General features: G+C 41.8%; 1 protein-coding gene across 1 annotated transcript in view; it reads right to left on the bottom strand.

The window, feature by feature from the left end:
* LOC105009149 overlaps positions 1–5,693 on the bottom strand; it is a 79,429-nt gene extending 73,736 nt beyond the window's left edge. The window contains exon 1 of the mRNA XM_034296952.1: positions 5,580–5,693. The gene's annotated coding sequence lies outside the window, so the exon portion shown is untranslated. The remainder of the gene's footprint in view (positions 1–5,579) is intronic.
* Positions 5,694–16,732: the final 11,039 nt, after the last annotated feature.

Genomic DNA, 16,732 nt, shown 5'->3' with positions numbered 1-16,732 from the left:
TGCTTGCGACAATAGGGTCTAACTGCAGCTTGCACCAGTCGCTCAGGCCGCGCCCCCCGCTCAGGCCGCGCCCCTTTGTTTTCTTTGCCTTCAAAATAAAAGCCCCCTTCTGTTTTTGGTTGTACAAAAAATGTATTTATAATTGTGTTCCTCACGCCGCGCCCCTTTGTTTTCTTTGCCTTCAAAATAAAAGCCCCCTTCTTTTTTTGGTTTATAATTGTGTTTTTCTAAATAAATGCCCGTTCTTTATAGTTTGGGATGGAACTACAGAATGCAATTAAAAAAAACAATCAGTTCATGTTGTATTGGATTCGTTTTTGTATTTGCTAATGTATAATAAATTGAACTGCAAACAACAAAACTATTTATTTAGAAGTAAGCAAAAACACATGACAATAAATAATAAGTCTTACTAAGTGGATGTGGATGTAAGTTATGTACTATGTGACAGTACTGTCACATAGTGGGCTGGTCACAAGAGGACTAGAAGGCTCTCTCTGGGTAGAAGCACTGAAAGAAAAATCCTCTACTGCAGTTTACATGTGATTCCAAAGGACTTTATGCTGATCAGTATCTGTACGTAGATGTAGGCCCTTTAATCCTGTGGGTATGGAAATGTCAGACTGTCTGTATTATTATATTAACAAATGATAAATGTACAGCACTGGGTAGAAATCATATTGGTGCAATGCATTCAATAAACCGGATCACCAGTTGTACACACAATCTCCCCAGTGTTCAGAAATGGACTCAATATTCAGAGGATTTGAATTTTATTCCACATTGAACAGGATGTTATTAAAACCAAAAAAGCATAAAGTAGACTCTCAATAGATGTTAGTTTTAACATTTTTAAAATTATACAAAAAGTTCACCCAAAGGTTGTTTAAACATATGACATCTCTTTTTTGTCATAACCAATTAATTAACAGTCTGTAATAACACTGGAGAATTCAAAATTAAATCCCAAGTTTCCAGCCACAAATTGTCACGGGGGCCTGCAGCTTGAAAAACACCCAGCTGGCTCAGGGTTGTCTGCCAACAGTTAGTATACGTGTCCGTTCTCACTGAAAGAGAAAATAAGTAAATAAATGAAGCAAATACATATTCAATTATTTTTTCCCCCACACCCCTTTGTTACACACAAACACCTTATTTTTACCTATTGCATTTGGCGGCAAAAGTGATCGCAGTAACCTGGATGTGGGTCTTCTGAGTAAACTGCTTCAAGTACACCCCTTTGTCCTGTTCTAACATATCCTGTAAAAGAAAAAGAAAAAACAGAATGATGATTATACTGACCAGTGACCACTAGACTCTAAGCGTGGTCTAAGCGTAGTTATGACATCAATACTGAGTATAATGACATAGATTCAAATCCATCCAGTGTTAAGATGTTTACCATGTGTGCAGTTTTTGAAAAGCATTCCACATTCACGACAGGTGTCCACGGAGTACATGGTGTAGAATTATTTTCTTTAGGACTCAGAAAACCTGCTCCATGTAGCGACACCTGTGAAAAACAAATTATCAATCAAAAGTGAACATTTCCATAAGGTTAGTGAAAACACACGTGAGGTACTCAAGTATTGTATACCACAGCACCCTTTATTTAAACACTTACTGTCAAGCCACTGAAAATGTGCCCGTCTCCTGAAGGAGTCAGTGGACACACAAGAGCCAATCTTAAGTATGCCTTATCTCCTTCCTGTAGTACCACTTCATTTAGGATTACAGAAAGCACACACGTTGGTAACTGTAAAATACAGGTCAGGCAAAATCAAGCATAGTAAAGACAAAACACTGACTACACTATTGCCTGTACAAATGGCAACAATCATAGCATAGCAGAAATATGAAAATTAACAATTATTGGTGAGAACATCTATCATAACGCATTGCCCTGATATTGATATGACTGTACTAAGGGATGTATAAGCATGAGACTTATAGTGACAGGGCAATTATTGTGCATAAGGTGCTCTATAGTGTGTGTCATGGTGGTAGTGCAAATAAGTCCAATAGTGCAAGGATAAAGGGAGGTGTTGTGCCATGTTTATTGGCTATTATAGCCAGTAAAAAGTGTAAGCAGTAAGTAAACATTACCTCCAATATGATGCACCTGTCATCCTTTTCTAATTGAAACCTTTTGAGGAAAATGATATTATATAAAAAAAAGAAAATTATAAAAAAAACTATTATCAGTAACTTACCAGGTGCTTCCCGGGAGTTGTTGCCGCCATGACTCAATATGGCAATATGGTCCATCTGCGTCTTGTAAACAAACCGTACATGTCTGAAAGTCGGAAGTTGCGTGCCAGCGGGGGCACGGCGTGAGCGGGCGCGGCGTGAGCAGGGGGCCTGGCGTGAGCGACTGCTGCAAGCTGCAGTTGGACCCTTCTCCAGGGGTGGGGCCGTTGATTTCGCGGCTTTACGGCTTTACTTCCTGCTCGCTACTGCGCATAACTAATGCGTAGAACTGGTCCCAAGATCGCTATCTGCGCAGACGCAGTCCAAGATGTCAGCGCCATAGACATCATATATAAAGGCTAGATACCTTGTCCGCGCTTTTGGCCAATGGAGGTCGACGTCCGCACATGGCGGCCATCTTGCCACAGGCCGCTCGCTCACTCTTAACATTGGGTTTTATGGTGCATGTCCTTTTTAAATAACCACAACTTGCAAATCTTTCTACCGATTTTCAAACGGTTTGGTGTGTTATAAACGTCAGAGATGAAGTTATGACACTGCATACATATGAACCATTAAAACCATGGACTTCCATATGAAAATATCCTTGAACAGAACCAAATAGGTGTAATGAATATACAAACACAAGGTATTTATGTTAAATCAATAAATAGGCTACAGAATGGCAACAAGACATATACACTTTTGTACTATTATAATAAAATAATTTTTATTATTACATGTTTTTTCTTTCTTCCGGATAACAAGCATCTCTGAACTGACCACATTTCAGCCCTCTAGGTGACTTGATATGACTTTAGAAACACAACTGAGCCCTAGCACCAGGTCTTGTGAAGCTGTGTGCAAAAGCAGATCAATATAGAATGAAATTGAGTACTTTAGACCATTATTTGCCAAGGTATGGTCAGGCGTATTGTAAAATGCCCAATGGAAACTCCCCATAGGACTGTTGGTCAGACAAAATGTTGACAATAACATGCTTAATGTGTGGCAACCTCTTCATGTAGAAGCATAATGAAATGAAATGGTAACACTGATGTTACTTGTATACTATTTGGATTGTATGTCAGAGGTTCTGATATAGAATGACTACAAAAAATATGGAATAATTACACAAGTCTCTATTTTTAAACAATTATAAAAGTGACATTTATTAGGTACATGATGCCCCTTTACAAATATCCAAAAACGAAATGCTGTAGAGAGAACTACACTACTGTTGAAGTAAAAGAGGACAGTACCTTGAAAACACATACCTTGGGCTAATGTCTTTTGAAAAGGACAGTTTTATTACGTTTCTGTCGCATGTTGTTGCTCTGTAAACTGAGGATTGTAATTCTGGCGATGTGGTGCCGCCTTAACTTAAAAAACAGGGACAGAATTATTTTTAACAGCCTATGGTGGTGGCTGTCTATCCCAACACAAACACATCCTCTGAACCGATCCTTTTTCAGACAATGTACACAACCTCAAGCAGTTTGATGGGCTGTGATCGTCTGGTACTGCCTGATGACTGCCGAATGACCCACTGTGCCGCCCTGACGACCCTCACGGTTCCCTCTGATGGAATCACCAGACCTCCATTGTTTTTTAAAGTCAGCAGGTGGTAGCTCTGGTCCTTGATGGCAGATGCAGCATCTGTCACCAGGCTGGCACGGCAGACATCACACAACAGCTTCTTCAGAGCCTGTCACACAACAAATCCTGAAATTTGAGTTAGTAATATCACAACTTATAACAATAATCATTAATAAGCATGGGGAAATTAAGGGAACACTTCTCTTTACGGACAATCGTAAGATTGTTTTCCCCCAGAATGTGACAATTGGCACTTTTGGTTACAGGGAAAATTGACTTTCAGTTAGCCTTCACCTGAAATGTACATGAGAGCGTTGTCCACAAGACCATCGAAGTGGACGGGAAGGTAGCTGTGATCATGTACTAGGGCAGAAATGTCAGCAAACGGGGATGGAAGATCTTCTCCTGCTGCAGAGGACACATCTACAGCTGACAGGCTTGTAGAGGTGTCGATGACAGCTGGTAAGGACTCTATGTCATCCTGTGCCATCACATTGCCTCTGCATGGTTTAACAACCCCACACTGGGCCATCAGCTTTACATCCTAAAGATGTACTTGAACTGGCTGGCATTAGGGTTGTTATTCCAGCCATCGCTAGAAGAAAAAAAAAAAAAACACACTAGTATAGTACACAGATATTCAATACATGCTTTAAAATGTTTTATGCTTAAAAATGTTTTTACAAAAAAAGACTAATTAGAACTAGCCACCCCTGAATGATCTTTCCACATAAAATAGGTTGAATTACATTATCATACAATTCAGACTGTATCAGTGATGATAAGTTCTGCAAACCAAGTCAAACACAGGCATTTTTCTAAATACTCAAAATGGTTTGTGACACTTCCAGGTATTGTGTATGTCTTAGGGTTAGGGTGTATGTCTTCAGAAAACACATTTTACCAAAAGTAAAAAAAACATATGGACCAACAAACTAAAAACAATACAAGCATTTGCTGACACTGTGTCACTTAGTGTTGCGGCTGGTAAGTATAAAATATGAACCCTACCAGATGCTCTGACGGAGTTGAAGAGAAGCTCCAAGTGGTCCTGGCTGAACCTGTAGGTCAGGACATATTGCTGTCCTTTAAGCAGCACAGGAACCAACCTGATTGAAAATCATATGCAACTTTGCTGGTTAGCAGCTAAACTGTAACATTAGCTGCCATAGGTCTCACTCAAAGCTTATTGTTATTAGCCAGCAAATAACTACAACCACAAATATTGTAATTTAGACAAAAGATTAGTTGTCATAAAATCGTTATTGGTGTCAGTAAAACCTTTATAATCGAACAGCTCGTTTGTGATATCTGCCTTGATAACTTGCGCAAGTAGCCGTGATCCAACTATGCTGCACGATTAAGAAGTTTTTAGAAAAGAAAAGCTGCAATTTCAACATTTTCAAGCATTCAGAATTATAGCCACGCTAATAACGTTTGTAGGAAACCAAACCGTTTGTAAATCCGTCAAGGTTTCAGCGAGATAAGAGTATTTGTGTTAGTGCTGATCACTCACCTTACATCAAGTACCACAGAGCCTGCCAGGAAGCCTGCCTGTGACAAGATGGCCACCGGTGATGCCGGAAGTGAATGCGCCATGAGACGTCTAGCCTTAATATATGATGTCTATGGTCAGCGCCATATCGGGACACAGGCGGCTTCAGTTTTCACCAATGGAAAAGAGCAAAGGGGCGTCGTCCATTTTTTTTTTTACAGTCTATGGTAATTACATGTAAATGTTTTACTTTGTAGAATACATGCAACAGAATTATATTATATTTCAAACAAACCTTTGACTCGGTCCCCTTTCTCTCAGCAAATTGTTCAGACAGCACACTGATTGAGTGATAACAAAAAAAATACCCTTGGACAGTGTCCTTCTGATGTGCACAGCTCCTTATCTACTTGGTTCAGAGACGGAGCTTGTCATTGGACAAACAGTTGTTTTACTTTTACATTTCAAAGACCAGCATTCTTGTTAGTCTCACTTCTTTAAAAGGACATACAGTTGTGCTCAAGTTTGCATACCCTTGGATCATGGCCATTTGGGTGATTTTAGTTATCAACAACTATGTGTCATAAATTGCATGATCAGTCATAAATTGCATGATCAGTCATATTTTCAAAATCAATGCCGAAATGTCACCATTTCTGCTAGGGTATGCAAACTAATGAGCACAACTGTATTACTTTTTGAATTGTGACGCAGTGGAGGGATAGATGAATATTGGTTTGACTGCATTTAGACAATGTTAGATGGAATAGCCTTCTCTCATCTCTATTGATTGAGAGTTCCTTAGTGTTATCTCAGGGTGGTTAAAAAGCCCAAACTTCTGCTTTGTGTTCCCTAATTATGTTTAACTGGTGATCTTGAAAGCTACATTTGCTGCATTTCGAAACCCAGACTTCTTCTTCATGAGGACACAGAACCAGACTTAACATTTTTTAGGCTGTTGAAATTTCCAACCACACACACACACACACACACACACAACATGAGCTCAGATAAAACTATTGACTGGTTATTTCATTATTAACTGGGTAAATATATTTTTTTATATGTTAAAACTTGTACTGGTAATGTAATAATATACTAAAATCACAGTTTTTAAGGTTATTTGGCTATTTCACATTTCCGTAACACTTACCTTTACTGAATGTTTACCAAAAAGCTGTTTTTCAAATGAATGCACCAAAACTGACTTGTGAATCTTAAAAAAAGTGGACAATTAATTATTCGTATTCCTTGGTAGTTAGACTTATAGCAATTACCGGAACATTAAATACCCGGGGGTTACAGCATTGCTGAACCCTGGCGCCCCTTTTGTTAAACACCAAACATCTTGCCGCTGATATAACACTTATATATTGCCTTGGAATTTAACATTCTGGAACCCTAAGACACCATTGTTAAACATCAAACATATTGCACGTGTTATAACACTCGTCCGGGTTGCTTATCAGTCGTTGTAAAACATCAAACATATTGCACGTGTTATAACACTCGTCCGGGTTGCTTATCAGTCGTTGTAAAACATCAAACATGGACACAACAATTCAATCAGAAATTACAAAGTCACCGGACATACATCATTCCAGTTTATATGCTGTACAACATTCCATTGTTATACTCCTACCATCTTCCCTCACAGTATGTTTGTGTACTTTTTCATGTTTTCCAGTAAGACATACACTAACTGAAACTATTCAGGCCTTGCACAGTATTATCAGGAAAAAGAAAGTCTCTGGAGAACATATGGAGAACATATGGAGAACATGGAGGATTGGAGAACATATCATTTTGACGGACATGTAGATTTCCTATTACGCATCATAAGATTTCTGATCAGTCTAACTACAAAGGAATACAATGAATGAATTGTCCACATTTTTAAGATTCAAAAGTCAGTTTTGGTGCATTCATCTGAACAGCTTTTTGGTAAACATTCAGTAAAGGTAAGTGTTGTGGAAATGTGACACTTGATAGCCAAGAAATAACCTTAAAAACAGTGATTTGAGCACAGTGGATATAAAAAGCCTACACACCCCTGTTAAAATGCCAGGTTCTTGTGATGTAAAAGAATGAGAAAAATCATGTAAGAACTTTTTCCACTTTTAATGTGACATATAATGTGAACAATTCAATTTTATAACAAACTGAAATCTTCAAAAGGGAAAAATGAAAAATAAAAACCTTACAATAAACTGGTGACACAATATACCCTACATTTACTACTCAGGATCTTTCAATCTCCTTCAACAGCAGGAGTCGCAGTAGCACAATGAAACAAGGAAAGCCTGGCCAGCCATCCCTACCTGGAGTTGGGTCAAATTATACTGTCCTTGTGGGACTCCTGTCCAAAGTCGGGTGGCATAACCTGGGCATGGACCTAGGCCAGTGATTCATCAGCACTGCAATTGTGGGGGAGAAATTCTACTATTGAAATGAGAAGTCTGAATTTCACTTCTTTAAGGGTCATTTGAGTAAATAGGAGTGTTTTTTCATGCACTAATGACCTAGATAGAATACCAAGTCCAGAACAACACATCAGCGATGTGGTCTTCTCTGACTGCAGCTCCCAAACATATGAGGAGCGTTGACGATTGTGGCATACGGGTATCCTCCAGAACATACCCAGGTACGTTATAGCGGATCTTAAACTGCTCGCTCAACCAGGAAGTTAGTAGAATTAAAGCATCGGAGGAGAACACTCCTTCAACTTTTGACCTCCATCAGATCTCATACTGCTAAACTGCATCAGGAGACACAGTAACACAATGAAACAAGGAAAATCTGTCCAGCCTTCATCAGCACTGCAGTTGTTGGGGAGAGATTCTAATATTGAAAAGTGAAGTCTGACTTTCACTTCTTTAAAGGTCATTTGAGTTAATAGGAGAGGTTTTTCATGCACTAATGACCTTGATAGATGTATCAAGTCCAGACTAACAGAGCGTTGTGGTGTACATACAAACGTCCATTCATCCATCTTCCGCTTATCCAGGGCCGGTCGCGGGGCAGCAGTCTAAGCAGAGATGCCCAGACTTCCCTCTCCCCAGACAGTTCCTCCAGCTCTTACGGGGGGACACAGAGGCGTTCCCAGGCAAGCCGGGAGACATAGTCCCTCCAGCGTGTCCTAGGTCTTCCCCGGGGTCTCCTCCCGGTGGGACAGGACCGGAACACCTTCCCGGGAAGGCGTTCCGGAGGCATCCGAAACAGATGCCCAAGCCATCTCAGCTGACCCCTCTCGATGTGGAGGAGCAGCGGCTCTACTCTGAGCTCCTTCCGGGTGACCGAGCTTCTCACCCTTTCTCTAAGGGATCGCCCAGCCACCCTGCGGAGAAAGCTCATTTCGGCCGCCTGTATCCAGGATCTTGTCCTTTCGGTCATGACCCAAAGCTCATGACCATAGGTGAGAGTAGGAACGTAGATTGACCGGTAAATCGAGAGCTTCGCCTTGCGGCTCAGCTCTTTCTTCACCACGACTGACCGCATTACTGCAGAAGCTGCACCGATCCGTCTGTCAATCTCCCGTTCCATCCTTCCCTTACTCGTGAACAAGACCCCTAGATACTTAAACTCCTCCACTTGAGGCAGGCACTCTCCACCAACCTGAAGTGGGCAAGCCACCCTTTTCCGACATACAAACGTGTTAAATTTAATTTGATGTGATGTGGTTTCAAACAAGTCTTTTTTTAAATATTTGTCAGCAGTTTTGACTGTGAGACCCTGCTGAAGATGGAAGTTGTGGTTGTGAACTAAAAGCACTGACAGGAAGTGAGAGGTCAAAAGTATCACAGCTGCTCTGGGAGCTTTTCGATCCTTCCACTAAATTTTCTGTCATTAACTTACCCAGTATGTTCAAATTTCTTTATGACAGTGGATCAGTGATGGTCTGGGTAAACATATCCTTGGAGGGTCGCACATCATTTGGTTCTCAATGAATTACGCAATGTACAGTAAAGATTTGTGATTTAAGTGTTCCCTTCATTTTATTGAGTGTATGTTATATTGTGTTTTTACAAGCAAATAAAGAGTATAATAAAAACACATTTTCCCCGGTCCTGTAGATAGCTGCTACCGCCAGGTGTATCACCCTAAAGAATTTACCGGAGTATTCGTTTTTCACCCTTTACTGTTTCCGGGATACATAACGTCTTAAACGCATTGACCCTATCAATCAATCCAACTTTATTTATATAGCACATTGCTTACAATCATATGCATTGTAATCTGCTTAACAAGACAATAAAATATTAATAAATTAATGAAGTAAAATGGTCCTCAGTCGGAAAAGGGTGGCTTGCCCACTTCAGGTTGGTGGAGAGTGCCTGCCTCAAGTGGAGGAGTTTAAGTATCTAGGGGTCTTGTTCACGAGTGAGGGAAGGATGGAACGGGAGATTGACAGACGGATCGGTGCAGCTTCTGCAGTAATGTGGTCGATGTATCGGTGGTGAAGAAAGAGCTGAGCCGCAAGGCGAAGCTCTCGATTTACCGGTCAATCTACGTTCCTACTCTCACCTATGGTCATGAGCTTTGGGTCATGACCGAAAGGACAAGATCCCAGATACAGGCGGTCGAAATGAGCTTTCTCCTCAGGGTGGCTGGGCGATCCCTTAGAGATAGGGCGAGAAGCTTGGTCACCCGGGTGGAGCTCAGAGTAGAGCCGCTGCTTCTCCACATCGAGAGGGGTCAGCTGAGGTGGCTTGGGCATCTGTTTCGGATGCCTCCAGAACGCCTTCCTGGGAAGGTGTTCCAGTCCCGTCCCACCGGGAGGAGACCCCGGGGAAGACCTAGGACACGCTGGAGGGACTATGTCTCCCGGCTTGCCTGGGAACGCCTCAGTGTCCCCCCGGAAGAGCTGGAGGAAGTGTCTGGGGAGAGGGAAGTCTGGGCATCCCTGCTTAGACTGCTGCCCCTGCAACCCGGCCCCGGATGAAGCGGAAGAAGATGAATGAATGAATAAAGTAAAATTGTACTTTATTAATTTTACTGAGAAATGGAAGATTGGAATTGGGTTGATCATTACTGAGGGTTGAGGGATCTAGTTTTTTTTTAAGAAGGGGTTTCTCCAGATCAATTTTAAGAGCAAATGGGAAAGTGCCTGTGAACAGGGAATAATTTACAATTGTCTGCTACATAATAAAAAATAGATTTTAAAAAGGATTTAGGTTCAAGCAAACAAGTAGATGGCTTGATATTTGATATTACTATCCTAAGCATATCTCTTTGAACTATAGAAAAAGACTGCATATTGGATCTGCATAGTGGGTCCAGGTTTAGTACTATAGGTTCTGGAGAGTTTGATTTACTAGCAGGACTGATCCCTAACCTGATAGATGACACTTCATCTCTAAAATACATTGCAAACTCATTACAGATGTGGAATAGGGATCATTTAGCATTAAAGGGGCAGGAGCGCCGGGCGGTGGGTCGGGATACTGGCTGAGTGCCGCTATGTTGGAGTTTACCCCAGTGGATGAGAGGGTCGCCTCCCTACGCCTACGTGTTGTGGGGGGGGGATCTCTGACTGTTGTTTGTGCATATGCCCCGAACAGCAGTTTGAAGTATTTGGCCTTCTTGGAGACCCTGAATGGAGTCCTTTATGGGGCTCCAGTAGGGGACTCCATAATTCTGCTGAGGGACTTCAACGCACACGTGGGCAATGATGGAGACACCTGGAGAGGCGTGATAGGGAGGAACGGCCTCCCTGATCTGAAAGCTCTTCAACTCACACCTCCGGCAGAGCTTTTCTGGCATCCCTGTGAAGGTTGGGGGCATTGAACCTGAGTGGTCGATGTTCAAAGCCTCCATTGCCAAAGCTGCGGCGAGGAGCTGTGGTCTAAAGGTCTTAAGTGCATCAAGGGGCGGTAACCCTCGAACACCCTGGTGGACACCAATGGTCAGGGAAGCCGTCCAACTAAAGAAGGAGGCCTTCCAGGATATGTTATCCCGGAGGACTCCGGAGACGGTTGCAGTGTACCGACAGCCCCGAAAGGCTGCAACCTCTGCTGTAAAAGAGGCAAAACAGCGGGTGTGGGAGGAGTTCGGGGAAGCCATGGAGAAGGACTTTCGGTCGGCACCAAGGTGTTTGTGGAAAACCGTCCGCCACCTCAGGAGGGGAAAACGGGGAACTATCCAAGCTGTGTACAGTAAGGATGGGACACTGTTGATCTCAACTGAGGAGGTAATTGGGCGATGGAAGGAACACTCTGAGGAACTCCTAAATCCCACTAACACGCCCTCTATAGTGGAGGCAGAGCTGGAGGCTGATGGGGAAGCATCGTCAATCTCCATGGCAGAAGTCACTGAGGTAGTCAAACAACTCCACAGTGGCAAAGCTCCGGGGACTGACGAAGATCCGTCCAGAAATGTTGAAAGCTTTGGGTGTGGAGGGGATGTCTTGGATGACACGCCTCTTCAACATTGCGTGGGAGTCGGGGACAGTGCCAAAGAAGTGGCGGACCAGGGTGGTGGTTCCCCTGTTCAAAAAGGGGAACCAGAGGATGTGTGCCAATTACAGGGGTATCACACTTCTCAGCCTCTCAAGGAAAGTCTACTCAAAGGTACTGGAAAGGCGGGTTCGGCAGATAATCAAACCTCAGATTGAAGAGGAACAATGCGGATTCCGTCCTGGTCACGGAACAACCAACCAGCTCTTTACTCTTGCAAGGATCCTGGAGGGGCCCTGGGAATATGCCCATCCAGTCTACATGTGTTTTGTGGATCTGGAGAAGGCGTATGACCGGGTCCCCCGGGAGATACTGTGGGAGGTGCTGTGGGAGTATAGGGTGAGGAGGTCCCTTCTGAAAGCTATCCAATACCTGTACGTCCAAAGTGAGAGCTGTGTTCGGATTCTCGGTACTAAGTCGGACTCGTTCCAGGTGGGGGTTGGCCTCCGCCAGGGCTGCGCTTTGTCACCAATCCTGTTTGTAACTTTTATAGACAGGATATCGAGGCGTAGTCAGGGTGGGGAGGGGTTGCAGTTCGGTGGGCTGGGGATCTCATCCCTGCTTTTTGCGGATGATGTGGTCCTGATGGGATCATCGGTCTGTGACCTTCAGCACTCACTGGACCGGTTCGCAGCCGAGTGCAAAGCGGTTGGGATGAGGATTAGCACCTCTAAATCTGAGGCCATGGTTCTCAGCAGGAAACCGATGGAGTGCCTCCTCCGGGTAGGGAATGAGTCGTTACCCCAAGTAAAGGAGTTCAAGTATCTCGGGGTCTTGTTCGCGAATGAGGGGACAATGGAGCGGGAGATTGGCCGGGGAATCAGAGCAGCGGGGGCGGTATTGCATTCGCTTTACCGCACCGTTGTGACGAAAAGAGAGCTGAGCCGGAAGGCAAAGCTCTCGATATACCGGTCAATTTTCTTTCCTACCCTCACCTATGGTCATGAAGGCTGGGTCATGACCGAAAGAACTAGATCGCGAGTACAAGCGGCTGAAATGGGTTTTCTCAGAAGGGTGGCTGGGTTCTCCCTTAGAGATAGGGTGAGAAGCTCAGTCATCCGTGAGGAACTTGGGAGTAGAGCCGCTGCTCCTTTGCATCGAAAGGAGACAGTTGAGGTGGTTTGGGCATCTGGTAAGGATGCCCCCAGGACTTCTCCCTAGGGAGGTGTTCCAGGCACGTCCAGCTGGGAGGAGACCTCGGAGTAGGCCCAGGACTAGGTGGATTTGGGGAGTCATTAGATTGAAAATTACACAGTAATGGTCCAACAAGGCCACAACAACGATGGGAGTTATTTCAATGTTAAGTCCTTTTGTAATTACTAGATCTAAAATATGGCCATGATTGTGTGTTGGACTATTTACATATTGAACAAGGTCCAGTGAATTAAAAGATTTAAAAACTCCTTAGCATTAGTCAGTTTGATTATTAATATGCAAGCTGAAATCACCTAAAATCACAATGTTGTCATATTTTGTAAGAATGATGGACAGAAATTCTGAAAAATCAGCTACAAATGTAGTGCATGTATTAGGTGGCCTATTGATAAAAACAGCAAGAACCACAGTGAAATCAGTTTTACATTTGACATTCACATTCGTACCTTGGTTCAGGCTCCCTTCCACATTTATTGACCGTGGTAAAAGAGTAAACCAGGTAGTTTGCAGAATGTCAATAGTATTATTAATAACTCTCATTAACATCAATCAACATCCTCAAAATTATTCCACATTTCATATTGTCAAAAATGTATTTAATGATTTATTAATAATCAATAAATCAATGGAAACATTTAATAATTAATATATTTTTTAATAATGCTCATAGACTTAATGCATATTATTCCAAAAATAGGTGGCCTACTTTTTCAACCTTTGTTTTGGTGAAAAAATATTTATAAAAAAATAATTAATAAAATATCTAATAATTCAATAAAAACGTTTTATATATAAACATCATTGGGTTTTATTTGTAAATAATAAACCAATAAATACTTTTCACTAAAACAAAGGTTGAACAAGTAGGACAGGTATTTTAGAATAATTTGCAGCAGGTTTCAAGTTTGTATGACCATTATTAAAAGAGATATTGAAGATACACAGAATTAAATGCGTTTCCATTGATTGATTATTAATAAATCAAGACCTTTTTGACCATATAATATTTTACATAATATTTAACATGTGGATTGGTGTTGATGAGAAGGTTTTTAATAATGCTACAATAATCTGCTGACATTTTGGAAAATACCTTGTTTACTCTTTTAGCACAGTCCCCGAATTTGTAAGGGAGCCTGAATGGAGGTGCTAACGTGAAAGTCTGTTGAATCTCAAATGTATAACTGAACTCACCCGAGGTGAAATCTGTGCTGGTGGAGTGGGCCCTGGGTTCCTCCTGGTGCAGGACAATGCCCGGCCTCATGTGGCCAGAGTATGTAGGCAGTTCCTGGATGATGAAGGTATTGATGCCATTAACTGGCCCTCACTTTCCCCAGACCTGAATCCAATGAAGAACCTCTTGCATGTTATGTATTGGTGCATCCAACGCTGCCAAGTAGCGCCACAGACTGTCCAGGAGATCACGGATGCCTTGATCCAGGTCTGGGTGGAGATCCCGCAGGACACCATTCGCCATCTCATCAGGAGCATGCGGTCAGGAGTGCATAAAGGTATGTGGGGGCCATACACAATATTGAGTCACATGAATTGCCGTGATGAAATTCATGCAAGTTGGAACAGCCAGTGATTTCAATTGTTATGTCAGATTTATTGCATGCCTTGTTAGGCGGAGAAAAGCTGTTGCTATCAAACATTGTCTACCTAATCAACTAAGTTAGTGTACTCGAAGATCAAATTGGCCGATAGATGGAAGGTTTGCAAAGTGATTTCATGCTCCCTTGTAAAATAATTTTTAGTAATTTTAAAATAAAGAAATATAGTACTTTATTTTGATACATGGTGTAGCTGATGTATTTTGTAGTTTTTTTATACACTTAAAATTAAGATAATTGGAATCTTATTTTAAAATAAATGTTGATGTATCTTTGCCCATCTCTGACTACAGGTCAATTTGTAATTTGTCTGGGTCAGCAAAACTATTGGAATCCCTAGTAGAATATGATCAATTCAAGGTGTTTCTGTGTAAATGACAACTTATCAAGGTTTCAATCATGGCACTGCTTCGGCATCCAATAACGTAGATGATTTGCGCAGAGACATACAAATGCAGGATTCATACCAATATAGCATCAGATCAGGCAGCTTCATGTTTGAAACTGCCTGATAGAACACTGTGTTCAGATTTTTTCTAAGTCTTGTGATATGTAAATTGCCCAGAAGGTGGGGCCAAAGGACTTTGGACCTCTGTAGCATATACAGATGCGCTCATAAGTTTGCATACCCTGGCAGAAACTGTGAACTTTTGGCATTGATTTTGATAATATGACTGATTATGAAAAAATAAATTTCTTATTTAAGGATAGTGATCATATGAAGCAATTTATTATCACATAGTTGTTTGGCTCCTTTTTAAATCATAAAGATAATAGAAATCAAATGACCCTGATCAAAAGTTTACATACCCTTGAATGTTTGGTGACACACACAGGTGAAAATGCCAATTAAAGGTGAAATTCCTTTTTAAATAGCAATTACTGTCTGTGTATAAATAGTCCATGAGTTTGTTTGCTCTCACGTGGATGCACTGAGCAGCCTAGATAATGAGCCATGGGGAGCAGAAAATAACTGTCAAAAGACCTGTGTAACAAGGTAATGGAGCTTCACAAAGATGGAAAAGGATTTAAAAAGATATCCAATGCTTGGCAAATGCCAGTCAGTACTGTTCAATCACTTATTAAGAAGTGGAAAATTCAGGGATCTCTTGATCTCTTGAAACATCTCTTGATGTTTCGAGGAGCACAATACGATGATACTTGAACAAAAATTAGCAGCATGGTCGAGTTGCCAGAAAGAAGCCTTTACTTCGCTAATACCACAAAAAAGCCTGGTTACAAAATGCCCGACAAAACCTTGACACGCCTCACAGCTTCTGGCACACTGTAATTTTGAGTGACGAGACCAAAATAGAGCTTCATGGTCACAACCATAAGCGCTATGTTTGGAGAGGGGTCAACAAGGCCTATATTGAACAGAATACCATCACCACTGTGAAGCATGGTGGTGGCTCACTGATGTTTTGGGGATGTGTGAGCTCTAAAGGCACAGAGAATCTTGTGAAAACTGATAGCAAGATGAATGCAGCATGTTATCAGAAAATACTGGCAGACAATTTGCATTCTTCTGGACGAAAGCTGTGCATGGAACGCTCTTGGACTTTCCAGCACGACAATGACCCTAAGCACAAGGCCAAGTTGACCCTCCTCTTTTTATAGCAGAAAAAGATGAAGGTTCTGGAGTGGCCATCACAGTCCCCTGACCTTAATATCATCGAACCCCTCTGGGGAGATCTCAAACGAACAGTTCATGCAAGACAACCAAAAACTTTGCATGACCTGGAGGCATTTTGCCAGGATGAATGGGCAGCTATACCACCTGCAATAATTCTGGGCCTCATAGACAACTATTACAAAAGACTGCATGCTGTCATTGATGCTAAAGGGGGAAATACACAGTATTAAGTACTAAAGGTATGCAGACTTTTGAACAGGGGTCAGTTCATAAAATGCTAGTTTTCAGTTTTCTTCTGATTACACAGTATTGCTGTATTGACATAAGTTATAAACGCTGTCAAGGCAAAGTTTGAAATGGAGCCATTGAAAGTGTAGACTGTTTCCAGGCAGGGATGGGTCCGTTACATTTACAAGTTAACAGTCCACATTTGTAATCAGTAAGGTAACTTTTTGATTACTCAAACTCAGTAATCTGATTACATTGAATTAAGGAATTAAGGAATAGCCTATTACCAACTGAACACCTTTTGCGGAATCAATCAATGTTAGAGTTTACATAGCTGGCCAAAAACAGAATTCGCATTTTA

This window comes from Esox lucius, chromosome 14, assembly GCF_011004845.1.
Source record: "Esox lucius isolate fEsoLuc1 chromosome 14, fEsoLuc1.pri, whole genome shotgun sequence".
NCBI lineage: Eukaryota > Metazoa > Chordata > Actinopteri > Esociformes > Esocidae > Esox > Esox lucius.
The sequence above is the reverse complement of the archived record's forward strand: the minus strand, read 5'-3'. Positions and strand labels throughout refer to the sequence as shown.